This window comes from Lissotriton helveticus, chromosome 1_1 (genome assembly GCF_964261635.1).
Source record: "Lissotriton helveticus chromosome 1_1, aLisHel1.1, whole genome shotgun sequence".
Lineage (NCBI taxonomy): Eukaryota > Metazoa > Chordata > Amphibia > Caudata > Salamandridae > Lissotriton > Lissotriton helveticus.
The window spans coordinates 967,566,086-967,581,461 of NC_136057.1; the positions used below are offsets into that span (position 1 = coordinate 967,566,086).

A 15,376-nucleotide genomic window follows, 5' to 3' on the forward strand; every position below is an offset into this window, starting at 1 on the left:
CCTCCTCATACAGGCTGTTGCTATTTTAGGATAGTGCCGCAATCATAGCTGCAACTAGGAGTTGGAAGTGATGTTACATGAGTAGCAGAAGGAAGAGAATGGGGATGGACGGAGCCCCCCAAATGTATGCCTTACCGAAGCCTACTCTCACATGTGACCAGGACAGGTTGAAAAGGGAAAGAACATTCATTGACAAACTGGTCCACATTTTCAAATATACATAGCATGAAAGGAACACTTAGAAAGGAAGTGAACAAACCGCAATAGTCTGCGGCTGGTGAGTACTAATACCATCCATGACAGGAGGAAATACCAGTGTTCTACCTTGTGCTTCAAGAAGAGTAAATATTCAAGCGAAGAGGGGCAATAGCGCATAAATCCATTGCAGATGTTTTTGCAAAGAGTACAGAAGCATGCCAACAGAAAGCGCAGAGAAGATAGAGTGCAACAGCCAGGTAGTAATTCAATCATTATACTTAGGACTAATCACTGGGCATCTTATTATTAAAAGGTTAAAAAAAACGCAAGAAAAGATTACACTTGCATAGTATGAATAAATAGGAGTAATGTCAGTACGTAATGACTGCAGTTCAAGTAAGCAATATTGATCAAGCTATAAAAAGCTAATTGAACCAATTTAAAACCACTTCAGGTGGATAAACATATGTATATTTGGGGTGTTGGGAAGGGAACACATTGAAGTATTTCTTTAACTATCAATGCACAGTTTTATATTTTAACACCAACACTATCTAGAGAATTGGCAGTTGATGCTGCAAAAATGCACAACCAGAGTACTGATGGAAATAACCAGAGTACTGATGGAAATGTGCACTGAGATCACTAAAGTTTGGAGGCTTAAGCATGGTCAAGCAATGGGTAACCACTTCTACTCTATGACACACAATGCATACATTAGAATGAATTCCTTGATGACAAGATGCTTTTGCTGAGCTATTCCGCAAAAGGTAGCAAACCCTAAAAAGCTTTCGAGACCTTTCATCTGATAGGAAGCAAGAACGATTTTCTTAATGTTAAGATGTGGGTGCCCTGGATGCTTTAGCACCTAGTTTGCGGCAATTTAAACCACTCACACAGGCCGACCGCACATTCGAACCCCGGCGGTGTCCACCTGTTAAGAGTGGGCCCGCCGTGCTGTGGGGTTAGCGCTCTAGTTCCTACGCTCAGTGTCGACTATTTAATGTCACACTGGAGAGACCGCGCCTCATTGACTTGGTAAAATACTGTGATTGGGAGGGCTGCACAAACAGTGTTCTTTTTTAAAACTATTAAAATTGTATAATTTGCTGTTGGAATTTTAGCTTGCTTTAGCACCTAGTTTGCTGCAATTTAAAGACCACTAACGATGACAGCGCATACGAACCCCGGCGGTGTCCACCTGTTAGAGTGGGCCTGCCGTGCTGTGGGGTTAGCGCTCTAGTTCCTACGCTCAGTGTTGACTATTTACTGGAGCGACCGAGCATCGGGTGTGCCGTTGGCGCACCAAAGGCAAGCCCGTCTGCGCCCAGCGCCAGAAATGCTGCCGGTACAAGCAAAGTGGTGATGGAATACACTAGCTGCAGCTACTCCAGGGAACAACTATGCGAGATATCCTTAACATAAGTTGTACACCTAGATGGCAACATATTGTAACTGCTAAAGAAAATTACAACTTAAAATTATTTAATTTAGCATATTTTGGGTACTTTCAGTTGTGATCCACACAATTTTAGACATCATATACAAATCTACAATCCTTTTTGGAAACTATATTCTGATAACAAGATCCTACTCTGTGAATCTAGCGAAGATCACAGGAAAATCATTTACACAACATGTAACTTAGGAAATGCATTAGAAGTCCAGATCAGTCAAATCGAGCCTGTCAGTAACGATGCGGAAATGAAAACCTGCCCGGTAACCATACATTTTTGCCTTCTGCAGCATTAAGAACACTTCCAGAAATTAACAAGAGGTGTGCCTGCAATATCAGACAACTCCTGTTCATTTCTAAAAAAGAACTTTAGTGTCTCCAGCAAACTCCTGCTACAAAAGAAGTAATTGTACAAAAGGGGGGGAGGAATAGTTTCAGCCACGTATGCTCCAAATCCCAAGAGCAAGTTAAAAATAAAATGGAAAAAGCTGTTCAAAAAGTTAAAAAAACATACCTGCCATTCTCCAAGTATTTTATTGAGATCTACACTCTGCCTAGGTTGGCACCGTAGATCTGCTCATGGCACTTACAAACATGATTAAGACCACCTGCTCTGAACGTCATCTTTGAAACTGTATCTTGTATGCCCTTCCAAAACATTAGCACTAAGTAAATGATAATACAAGAGAATACTGCAGGGAATACACTGTTTGTGCTATAAATAGAGAAAATGTTGTGTATTATTATAAGAAAACAATATTAGAGAAGGGTGTAAAAGTCGTGAACACAACAACTGTTCAGTGTTCAAGGAATGCAAAAAGCTATAAGCAGAAAAATATCAAAGAAAGTAGCAAACGCATAGGTTGCTAAACTACTACAGCATACCATGAATGACGACAGAGATATGAAGTGACAACAAAACAGTGGCCAGGGAAAAAGATGCTCTGTATTAACGTCCAAATAAGTACATTTTATTAACAAGCTCTTGCAAACTCAATAGCCCTAGCAAGCTAGTCGCAAAGGTAATTTTTTTTTTAATGCAAGCACATGGTGCAAAAATGACAAGAAACAAAATATGGAGTCACCTAAACGTGGTAGCCATACAGTAGCCACAGTTACAATAAAACATTTAAATTAAAAATCAGACCGTGATAATGTATTACAGGTCAGTGCAGTTAGAGTGCAAAACGTTATTATTGTCTCTCTAAAGCAGTGATGCTTCTCTAAAACTGCCACTTGTCACTATGAAGTACACGCCTCTTATTTGCAATATATATATAATGCAACAGAATTCCTATAATACACAAAACCTACAGTGATTAGTCACTGATTATTAATATACTTTTGCTACAAGGAAAGCAGAGCCAACATGAAACACCCGCACAAAATCATGTTTATGTAGCGCATTTTATATGATAAATTTCCCCTAGTTTATAACTTATAAAACATAAATTCACTCTATGGAACATTTTGGCTTTAGGAAAATACCTTTGCCAAGGCTAAAACTGATAGCAACAAGCATTTGCAATGCAATAGGTCTCGCATTAGGAAAGTTTGAGCCATTGGTATTGTAAAGTACATTTTTTTTATTTATGTGTTGGTTGTGAAAATAGCTAAAGTAATAGCTTTGTCATTTACAATGCCAATAGTTTTAACTTTCACAAATGTGACACCTATAGCATTTGTAATGCAATATGTGTTGTATTTTCACGAAAATCCAAGAACAGAAGTGAAATATTAACTTTTTTTGTGACATTTATAAGACAGACGTCATTGTTGTTCGAGTACTTTACGCTGGTGTTTGGATTCCTGTAAATCCCCAGTGTTGCAGGGTGCTTAAGAATTTTGTGATTACAGTTGTACTGTATTCCGGGCTGAGGGGAGGGGAGGGGAGGAGAGAGAGAGAGAGAGAGAGAGAGAGCGAGAGAGAGCGAGAGAGAGAGAGAGAGAGAGAGAGAGAGCGAGAGAGAGCGAGAGAGAGCGAGAGAGAGAGAGAGAGAGAGAGAGAGAGAGAGGGAAGGGAGGGGAGGAGAGAGCGAGAGCGAGAGAGAGAGAGGGAAGGGAGGAGAGAGCGAGCGAGAGAGAGAGAGGGAAGGGGAGGAGAGAGCGAGAGAGAGAGGGAAGGGAGGGGAGGAGGGGAGGAGAGAGAGAGACACAGGGGAGGAGAGAGAGAGAGACACAGGGGAGGAGAGAGAGAGAGACACAGGGGAGGAGAGAGAGAGAGAGAGAGGGGAGGAGAGAGAGAGAGAGAGAGAGAGGGGAGAAGAGAGAGAGAGAGAGAGAGAGAGAGAGAGGAGAGAGAGAGGGAGAGAGAGAGAGAAAGAAAAGGTGGGGGGGAGAGAGAGAGAGAGAGAGAGAGAGAGAGAGAGAGAGAGAGAGAGAGAGAGAGAGAGAGAGAGAGAAAGAAAAGGTGGGGGAGAGAGAGAGAGAGAGAGAGAGAGAGAGAGAGAGAGAGAGAGAGAGAGAGAGAGAGAGAGAGAGAGAGAGAGAGAGAGAGAGAGAGAGAGAGAGAGAGAGAGAGAGAGAGAGAGAGAGAGAGAGAGAGAGAGAGAGATAGAGATAGAGATAGAGATAGAGATAGAGATAGAGATAGAGATAGAGATAGAGAGATTGAGAGAGTTTGCCTCTTTCTTATATTGTGTTTTAATTTAACCAAAGAGGTCCTGTGATTAAATTTTAGGATGATGCTGGCTCTACTACTTGTTCTGTGCCATAGCATAATGCATTCTGGGTATTGTGGTTTTTACACTAAGTACACCTGAAAAAAATGCTTTGTCAATTTGGAATACATCGACATGGGTCACATATAACAGCCATTGCTGGAATGCCCCTGGTACCAGGCCAAACATATCAGTAATAAGTCTTCCAACGTCTCGGGAATAATGTCTCAAATAAAAACTTTTAATCTATATAACAAAGTAAACAATTTTTTCCAAACATCAGTTTATGAGTTATGAAATTAGACACATTTTCATCTTGAATACACGCTTTTCAATTTTGGTGTACATAGATTAATTCAACCAAGCCAAATCATCTAATTTAGTAGGCTGGGAAGAGGGCTGTGACGCTGTCTACAAGGTGAATGGCACCTGGGGCAGAAGACTATCCGCCTAGGGGGTGGGGGGGGGGGGGGGGCAGTGGGGGTGGAGATTCTCTTCCAGGTGAATGGTGCTTCTGTTAGTGGAGAGTGCTAGGACAGGCAGTCTCTGTGTGCTAGGGACAAGGGAGGGAGATGTGTCAAGCTTGGCATTTGCTCACAGCACACTAGAGGGATATTGAGCCCATGTACTCCTCCTCGCCAACCCATCCTAATAAACGTTAAATATCTCGGTGTCATAAGTGATATATATCGTGTTTGGGTCTCAAATAGTGTTGCCACCTTTCCCATAGAAAAGTACCGGCTAGCTACTCATCTTTGTAAGATTCTGCAAAGGGTCAGACATGATAAGTTATTAGGACGTTCTATAGATTCGGCAGTATGGTATATAAAATCGTCAGTATTCATTTTTACCATGCTTTGCTGTCTGTTACTTTAACTATCAGTCATGGATCATTAAGGCAGCTTTGGAACACATGTTAAAGTGTTTTCTGTTTACATTTTAAATATGTACTGATTAGAGGAAAAACAGATTTAGGTGAATTGTCGTACATTTTGTACCAACAAAGACATTAAAATATTGGTCACCCAGTAAAAATCAGGTAACTAGAGGTACAATTGTCGCGCTACAAACCACAATTTACGCTTACATTTCTATCTGGCTCTTAGCCACCCGAGGGTTCAAATTCCAAAGGTAAATAACACTTTGGTAGCCTGGGGCTACTGGGTGTTTTCAAGGGTGTTACTTCCGTCCCTGTGCACGAAAGCTTACAATGTAACCTATAGTCTTCCACTCTCTTGTAAAAACATGAAGTATCAGGTTTGATTAAAAAGAAAAATGAATAAATCCCTCTATCGGGGCTTAGCTAACATTGATTCAGTAGGTGCAGTGGCACCGGGGCCAAGTGTACCCCGATTACTGCTGTATTTTCCACCCTGAGCTCCGTTTGAATATATCTTACAGGGGTTAAGGCACCTGCGGCTTGACTCATTATAAAGTAGCAGAGAGGGTTGGTGTTCCTGTTCCACAGCACTCCTCAGCAAGCAGAACTCATTTTTTTAAAGCCCAGTCTGTCTTTGCCACACCGATCCTGGTTATTTGCAGATTATAAATGCCAATCCTTCCAATATAGAGCCATGAAGCAGCATCAGAGCCGCTGCAATCTGCAGCGCCTAGAAAGGCACAGTTAATGTTCTCAATCTCCCTACATTTAAAGAGCTGTTTTTGAGTTGCTCCACACTACGCACTCTTAACATATGCCAATCAGTACGGCGGATGGCTATGTATTTCCTGCAGCTTTGCAACCCTCAATGTCTTACATAACACGCCTTTATACATTAGTTCACACACTTTAATGATTCATTGTTCTTTATAATATGTGTTGATGTAAAGCTCTCTGACTCACTACTTTGAGGTGAACAGCGCTATTAAAGAAATTAAATCATTATGAAAGGGGTCTAGAAAGAGATTGGGGGAGGGGGTAGTGAGGGATGTTGCGAAGGCCATGGAGGGGGCGCCAATAAAGATTGGCACACCGGGCACCTCCAGCGCTAAGCCGACCCTGTGCTCCCTACTCCAGCCCCTCCTCCGAGCCCCGGCCCCTCCTCTGAATTCCTGCCCTCGCACCCCTCCTCCTTCAGACCCGTTTAAACATCCTCCTAACGGCCCAGAGGGAGTGATTTGAGCCGGGTTTGAATTAATGAAGTCCTGCCTTTGCTCCGAGGGGGCCCGCCTCGGCGGACCTGGCTTGGGGACGCCGTTAAAGGGCCGACCGGAAGAGTGCACATTTGAGAGGTTTAAAAACAACTTCCCAGGGAGGCCATAGTGTGAAGCTGAGGTTTCACACAGAGCGCACAAGGATGCCTGGGTTGTGTTGCCCCAATGTCTGCGTTACATAGTCTAGCTCCTTGCAGCGCCGCCTATAGTGTGGTCCAGGGAGCTCAGTCCCCGGTCAGCCCCTGGGCCCTGGGAACACCACAACGTGTGTGTCTGGCCCTGGGAGCACAGCCTGTCATCTAGGAGCACGTTTCACGCTCTGCTCCCTGAGATCGTGGTGCGTTGTGTTGTCCCCGGGAGCGTATTGCATAGTCTGGCCCCTGGGAGGAAGCCTCTCCACGGGGGCCCGGGAGCACAGTTCTCAGCATGTCACCGAGTGCATGTTCCGAGGTCTGGTGCCTGGGAGCACAGCCGGAGCCCTTAGGTCGCGGTGCATTTGTCAGGTCCTTATGCACAGTCCACAGCCGGTAGCCCGGGGACATGTTACATAATCTGGTCCCTGGGAGCACATCCCACGGCGTGGCCCCAGGGAGCACAGCCGGCCCCCTGTGTTCGTGCTGCACTCTCGGCTCCCGGGATGGGGAGCTCGGTCCACAGTGGGGTGCCCCGGAGCACAGGCGCGCTATATAGCGCGTTCCGCCTTCACGTCCCCTGGGACGTGTTGCACAGCGAGTGTCGTGCGAGCCCGTGCTATATGCAGGTCCGTGCAGTAAGCTGTGCGGTGAAGGTGCGTGTGTGACCCTGGTGCACGGCACGGGTTCCAGCGACCACCGCAGCAGGGACTGCTGAGGGCACTTTACAGCCTGGCACCGTGTGAGCGTGCTCTGTCACTAGACCCTCTGCACTCGTGTATCGGTGCCCGTGTGAGCCTGATCGGTGCCCGTGTGAGCGTGCTCTGTCACTAGGGCCCTTCCCAGCCCTCTGCACTTGTGCGTCGGTTCCCGTGTGAGCGTGCTCTGTTTGACACTGCTCTCTGGTGCGTCTGTGTGAGTGGGATCTCGGACTGCCCCCCTACACGCCTGCTCTGTGATGGGGAACCGGGTCCCCACTGGCCCTATGGGTCATGGAGCCCCCGCTGGGCTACGGGCTGCTTTTCGTATCGGTGTGAGAACACCGTCTACGAAACCTGGCAAATAGCCCATTGGAGCCCATTGGAACACGCACCGTGTATATGTAGAGACGTAAATGCCCCCCGAAATCTTTCTGGAGATGGTAGGGACCATCGCTCGGGATACCTTGTCCCCACTGCCGGGTACCTAAGAAACGGGTACCTAAGAAACGGGTTCCGTAGTCAAGTTCATTTTAAAAATACTTGGTCTTCTGGTCAACGTCATCGATAGCCTTGCCTTTTAACCCTTCCCTCTGCAGGAGTGCAGCGGCATCAGGAGCGGTGCAAGAAGAAGTGCTCACCCAAACAAGCTCAGCATCCGGAGTGGGAGGGCGGGGGCTACCTGCGCATGCGCAACATTTCCAAGTTTCGTTTCCAAGCGCGAGCCCGGCCCCGGAGCGACAGCGAAGTGCCGTTCCTGAAGTCCCGGGACCCAGGAGGGGGCCCGGGTGAAGACCAGCGAGGAGACTGCGGGACCCCCAAGCCTAAGGGGAGAGCCCCGCATCTTGCAGGCATGGCAGAGCAGCTCGAGTGCTCTGCGAGGCTCCCAAGAAGCCCGGTTAGGTAAGAGAAAGGAGGGGAGAGGGGGTTGCCTGTCTGGGTGCCTGCGCGTGTGTGTGTGTGTGTGTGTGTGTGTGTGTGTGTGTGTGTGTGTGTGTGTAAGTAAGTAAGTGTAAGTAAGTGTAAGTGCGTGTGCGCGCGTGTGTGTGTGTGTGTGTCTGTGTGCATGCATGCGCATTAGGCTGATGGGAGGGAAGTGCACGGCGCGGGACGGAACGTGCGCGTTCGCGCACACGAATCCAGGAAAAAAGCTCGTACACCCTCTTGTCCTCCTTCCCCCCAGACCGATAACTATACGTCTCCAGCTGGACACATGCATCCTTTGGATGCATTACCAGCGAGACCCAAAAAGAAGGGACCACTAAAACAGGTAAAAGGAATGTGTGAATACACAAACGTTAATGGGAAGAATGCTTGCAATCAGTCTAACCACTGGCACTGGGGAGGGGGGGGTAGCATTCAAACCCATTGTTCTTTTGCCCACCATGCCACCTATGATCAGACCCAGCCATGTGCAAATCAGCCTTGGTCCTGCACCAACAGGAACAGTCTAGCCCGAACTGCCATGTTTTTCACTGTGAACTGGAACACCAGCAACCTAAGACAGGTTTCGCCATGATTGGAGCTTTTCAGTCTAGTGCAGCCTAGTTCCAGTGGCACAGAGAGCAGGAGCCACACGTCTGGGAATACGTGGTCACATGGGTGTTACATTAAAAACACAAAAGGTGAGGGGAGAAATGCTTGCAATTTGTCGAATCACTGGCTATCGCTCAGGGTAGCATTCCTACCTATCGTTCATTTTCCAACCAAGCCACCTCAGACCAGGCCCAGCCACACACAAATCAAGCCTGGTTCCACTCCAATAGCAACAGTCTTGCCTGAACTGCCAAAAGTCGTCTCCGAACAGGAACACAAGCAGACTGGTTTCGCTCTGCTTGGGGCAGATAGTAACTGTGGCACAGTGTGCAAAGAGGCTCTGTAGCCAACACGAGGTCATTCATTTGGCTTGCTTAAATACATTCTCAAAACAAGCATTTGCAATGCAATAGGTCCCGCATTTACGCAAGTTGGAGCTATTGGCATTGTAAATGACAAGGCCTTTTATTTACGTTTTTAAAACAAAAACATAAATAAAAGTAATTGTCATTTACAATTCCAATAGCTCAAACTTGGGTAAATGCGAAACCTATTGCATTGCAAATGCTTGTTTAAAAGGCTTTCAGGAACGGACTGCAACTTCTTCTCTCTAAAACACAAAGCCAATTTATGAAATGTCACTTTCTTCAGATGTGTGTTGGTACAATGTCTGAAGTAAAACAATACAGTGCATTATCTTTATATATTTTTAAGCAAGTCAGTCGTGGTACACACAAAAAAAATTATATTCTAAGCATCATAACAGTGTATATTTTCCCAGATATTCGTGGGCAGGCGAACAACATTTGAGAAGCCTCAAAAAAACAAATAATGCACTTGGCTGAAAGAGGCTATTAAAACCAACAATTTAAAAGTCCACCAAAAGGAATGTTTCATACTCAGTTAAAATTCAGAGCTCGCCTTCAAGCACTGACAGTTTAATATGTCACATCTAGTAAACAAGTCATTCCTAACTACATGTAATACGTATTCTGGATAAAATATGTGTGGGAAAAGTGTGTTCTTTTCTTAACTACCTGTATTTCTAAACCGCACGATGCCATGCAACAAGCACAGCATCTACATAGGCCCCCAGTAACAGATGCCTGGTTCCCTGCAATATAAGCAGGAACTTGTTACAGCAAATATCGCAATTATAAGCTTTGCGATAAATATCAGTAGATCACACATGTATACACTAAAATATAATCTTCTGCAGGACAGCGGCAAGAGTATTCCGACAAACTCAACACACTTATGAAATCTGCATTTTGTTGTTCCTATCTACCCAACTATAAGTGATATGTTTAAAAGTTAAAAAAATAAGTACAGCATATAGTATGGTATTCAGATTGTGACAATGCACATAGAGGCTTTTCAAATACGTAGAACAATACTAGGTGGGTGTCCGCTGTTAGCGAATTAGTCAAGAAAAAGGTTGCAATTATTATGATGGTAGCACTCCGCGCCATATGCAATGCAACGCTCAAGTATACTATTTTAACAACATTGCAGCCCTACGTGAGACAGTAATTTTGTAGGCTTAATTTAAAGGGGCGTGTTACACCATTAGGGCTATTGTCATGCACGTGGGGACGTTTGAGATCTAGGCGCCTCGCGTGAGCGTCCTTTTTTGCCATTATATAAAGTGGCACTGGTGTAATGAGCAAAAAATGTGATTTGAAAAAAGGTGACCCGTGTGAAGCTTATTTGATTTGTTTAAATTTTTAACGCCAACAAGTGGCAAATAATTGACATAAGGATTTTGTACGCTATCCTATTTTGATCTCAGCGACTGAACCTGCTAAACAACCTGTGCAAAACGTTGATGGTCCGAACATATTAAAATATTCTATCAAGTCTGATGCAAACTGACTAAACGGTACAAAAATCAAATGAATACAAAAGGCCATTACATTAGGAAACTAGATCTGGTAATTACTTACAAAGCTACAAACAGTAAACACACCAAATAAGTTCACTAGACCACAACTTCAAAACGAGACTGTCATACTAAATACTAAGTAAGACGTACCAAGAAACAACAACCTACTTGTGCGGGAAAATTTGGGATATAAGCAGAAATTTTGCAGTGCCAATTTTTTTTTAAAACTTGGTGTGAATGGCTTTATTCCCATTCCAAGTCAACAATGTGTAGTTACAGTTAAGCTAAAATACACTGAGTACCTTCTATTAAGTTTTTTCTTTCTACAAAAACCAATTATGGTACGTTGTCTCGCATGGGGCAGGCAACACGTTTTCAAAACCGTTTAGGAAGTAGGTATCCACTGCACAAATTATGTCTTCCAGTGCATAGTCCATGTAAATGCACACTTTTGGCTAGCAAACCTCACCATGGCCCATTTTACCGTACATACCAATGCCTAATCCCTATTAGATCATCCTTTGCAACCCTGTGTAATGTCCAAACCAGTAAATCCTATAAATAAACCTATTAACATCCATGCAATCCAGTCTGGTGCTGGACCTAAAAGCAATTGTTCTGCAGCAGAACAAAGAGAGTAGCTTCCTCAACAAGAATAAAGGATGGTATACGGGAGCGTTGGCTTTCCGGCTGCCACCGGAATAGCACCAGCACGCACAGCCACCAGGAGGATCCAGTAAGTTTCCCGGCTAAAAGGCCACAACCACCTCGATTCGGCCTCCCAGAGCCTAAGTACAGCGCTGTACAATTAGCCTCCCTTCAACTCCCTTTACAGCAATAACGATCTCCCAGGGAATGCGAACATATGCAGAGCCCAGGTGAAAGTTGTCATTTGAGTAGGGAAGGTTGTAGAGGCCCATGGCAAAAGATTAAAAGGACAACAGAATAAACTCACTCTGTGCCCGCCATGTTCACCACCGGAAAAGAGGGCTCCGCACATGCGCACGCCGCCCTTAACAGCGTTGGTGACGTAGCTCACAAGTGCCAATTCTATCTACGCTATACATTGGTCGGCACGAACTGTGGAAAGAAAAATAGGCATCCACGGTTTATTTTTGCATCGCACTTTCACTTTAAAAAGAAAGCGTGATGCAAAAATAAATATGCAGCGCCCTGCCTCCTTTTGTCTGGCCCAATCAGAGAGCCAGACTGGCGCGTGCAAGGCAGCGTGACGAAGCTTCTGATAAGAAACTTTGTCACGACAGCCGTAATGCAGGCGATCCAGTCCGGATGGGCCAGACAAAAAAGCCAAAGGGAGGCAACACAGATAGCTTATTTCCAATGGCTGGCCACTGTTTAGCATGAACGATGTTGCCAGCCAATGGGAATAAGGGGCGGGGATTAAAGCCCTTTTCTAAAAGTACTCATCTGCATTAAATCTCGCCGAGCGAGCAGCGCATGTGCGCAGCAACGCTAGGCGAGACATAAAAATCCGCCTGGGATACAAACACTTTTTCTTGACATCCGAGTCAGTTTTAACTTTTGTGCACAGAGTCTTTTCATTCTGCACTAATGTTCATTATCAGGGTTGTATGAAGTCCTCCCTCTAAGCGATTGTTGCGTGTAAAATATAGATTTGGGACACTGCCAGCCTTTTGACTCATCTCAAGATACTATTATAAAGAAATAGCAAACCAAGTTGACAGAACAAAAAGGTCCTGCCTTTCTGGTCTAGAAACGATTCTGTAGGAGTTTTTTTTTTTTTTCAGAACAAATTATTCTGTAGGAGTTTTAAATGCTTCAGATGCATCACTATCTCACATGCAAAAAAATCTGATCTTTCTACAGTTTTACATCCTCAGATTACATGCTACCTCAAAAAGCCTCCTCCAAAAATATTCCTAAAGTCCTGCAAGAAAAATTGACTGTGGCTTAAAAATGTCAATTGTTCACCCGTCCTTTATTTCTTATGAATGACACTCTCTAAACTTAAATCTGTATTACTGCAAATTGTCCACACTTCATTTCATGGAACATACCCCCTTCTTCTTTGTTTGCTTCAACCTAACAATACCTAATCTCTTCTAGCCTACCTATTCATCCCACCATTGGCTTGGACTCTTTAGCCCCCACTAATGATTATACGTAACTACTATGGATTCAATCTATCACAAAGAAACTGGAGTACATGCATTGAATGGTTTCCTTGCTAGCACAAAACTAATTCCAATAACCAACATTAACCACCAGACGTAACAGCTAACTCTGGATATCACAGAGGCGTGCTGCTAACCGTAAAGCACTTTAACACCTTGCCATAGGTAGCAAGCACTATATAAATGGAATGAAAAGTTGGATTTGTAGGCTATTCGATAAATCGAAGGGAGCAGATGGCGGAATGATATTCATGTGGAAGTCTGAAAGGAAGAAGGAGTAGCAGTAAGGAGAAATTATAATAAAGGAGGCTGTCTCATCGTTTGTCCTCAAAGCATGTGGTGAAAATAGTTATCAAGTTAACCATCCACTGTGGTTACGGTAAGAACAAGAAGTGTTCCATCAACATTTTTAGTGTAACAAAACGTGGTTTTCTGTGTGTTGAAATTGAGACTCTACTTCCAGTAACTAATCCCATGTGCTTTTAAGTACGTTTCAGTTAATGTCTACTATACAAAAGCCCACTTCCTAATGTCCAACAGTGATGGGTTAGGGCTATAGTTCCAGAAACCCCAGTACCTCTCAAACGGCCGACTGTCGAGGATACAATCCTACAGTCACTGGACATGCATAGCTTCCAGGGCGGTGATGCTGCTTCGCCAATAGACTGCTACCCTCCAACCGAGGGTTAGTTGAGAAATAGCACGAATAGCACGTCAATTAGATCAAATATCCTGTTGGACCGCTGGACTGCAAAGGATCCGGGACCAATCAGCCACACCGCGGCCTACAAATCCACGACCTAGATTAACGAGAGTGCACAGAGAGCCTATATAGCCAATTATATCCCACACCACTCACCGCGAAGCGCTCGCTTCTCTGGGGAACTCAGACAGGTAAGGAAGGGGTGACTTCTCCCCGCGGAAGAGCCCGGTTCGGCCAGGGGCCAGAGCACCGCCGCGCTACACCCCCACGCTCGCGACGGCTACGAGCGAAGAGTACGTACTGCTGGGGAAACTGCGCAACCAGAAGCTCATGGAATACATAGATACGCAAACAGCGTAGACGTAGATTGGACAAAACTATAAAATGTAAGCACGACGGAAGTAGAGCTGCGGGAGGAAGAATACAATTCCCAACGTACACAGCATTGAAGGTATCAAGACAGCTACAATGACGGTTTAGGACTCCCGGCGATGTAGAACAAGAGATCCGTAAACAGAGCAATCGTGACGGTACGGATGGATATGGAAGAAAGACTTTAGAGGCCATCTTGGAATGGGTGACGCGCCCACTGCCACAGAGCTAACGCGGCGAATTGTGTGTCTCTCGCTGTCAGACTTGTCAAATCACTCGCAATTAATAGGTGCCCTTAGTTTTGCTGTAGGAGTGAGTTCAAGATAATAACATTGTGATATCGAGGGTCTAGAGAAGATTATTTATTTTCAAACGTTACTCATCGCTGTTGGAACATATTCGTTTTCATAAGCACTACGTTTAATGCATTACCAGAAAAATGTGAGAAAAAGGTGAGACAAATCTTGCATATATTTCAGAAAGAGTGCAGTTGTGCAATTGGCAGGAGGATAGGAAGAAAATAGAGAGAGCAGGAGAAATGAGGGAAGGAAAGGAGTTCTGAGCAGGAGGGGGTATCCCATAGGTAGGCCACGTGGGAGGGGTGAGCATGAAAGAATGCATTTGTTAGTATCAGGTCTATGAGAGTCAGGCAAAGGATGCACTGGAGGAGCAGCGTATATTACTAATGATGTTGCGACAAATTCAAGAGTATTTGAAATAAGTCATGTATATATTTACTTTTTACTTGATAAAGATATTTGTGAGGGTGGACCAATTTAGTATTGAGTGTTTCTAGTATCCCGGCGAAAAATGTCACTTACATTTTTGCCTCTGCACTAATTAATAATATTGGTCTGTAGTTTTTTGTTAGGCATGGTCTTTACTCTCCTTGGAGATTACCACATGGTTAATTTATTGTTTATTGGGTTAATTTATTGTTGATTTTTTAAAGAAAGAGACAACTTTATTGGTTGTGTATCATTAGCCATGTATTGTTGAGCATAGTATTCACAAGGCTTCACAGTAAACTATTTTGTTTTCCCATAGAAATACTACCTCCCCATTTAGATTGTCACAATATTCAGCAACTTTCCATCTATTTACTTCCCTCTGGCTTTTAAAAATAGTAAGAGGAGCTACATTTGGGTGGAAATTCATGTTGCAGTTCGGGGGTGAGTAATCAGAGTTCTCCAATGTGAGGGTAGACAGGCAGAAATCCAGTTCAAGAGTGACTAAGAGTTAGTTTATGCATGAGTTAGATGCCATCATAACCTTTAAGAGTGCAAAAGATTCATTGCACAGTGGATAGACTGCACTGCCATGGTGAAGAGGAGAAAGAAGAGCCAAAGTGCAGAAGAACATCTTAGGCAATAACGAATAATTATCCAAACTACATGACCAAATGTAGGAGGAGGAGCAATGGAGAA

The 15,376-nt window shown here is 44.4% G+C and overlaps 1 protein-coding gene across 2 annotated transcripts in view; it reads right to left on the minus strand.

The window, feature by feature from the left end:
- The window catches only part of RBM17 (RNA binding motif protein 17), a 267,677-nt gene extending 253,547 nt beyond the window's left edge, over nt 1-14,130 (minus strand). The window contains exon 1 of one of the 2 annotated variants that reach the window (XM_078677186.1): nt 14,017-14,130. The gene's annotated coding sequence lies outside the window, so the exon portion shown is untranslated. Of the gene's footprint in view, nt 1-13,733 lie in introns of both variants that reach the window. The other variant, XM_078677181.1, reaches the window with a different exon arrangement.
- Nucleotides 14,131-15,376: the final 1,246 nt, after the last annotated feature.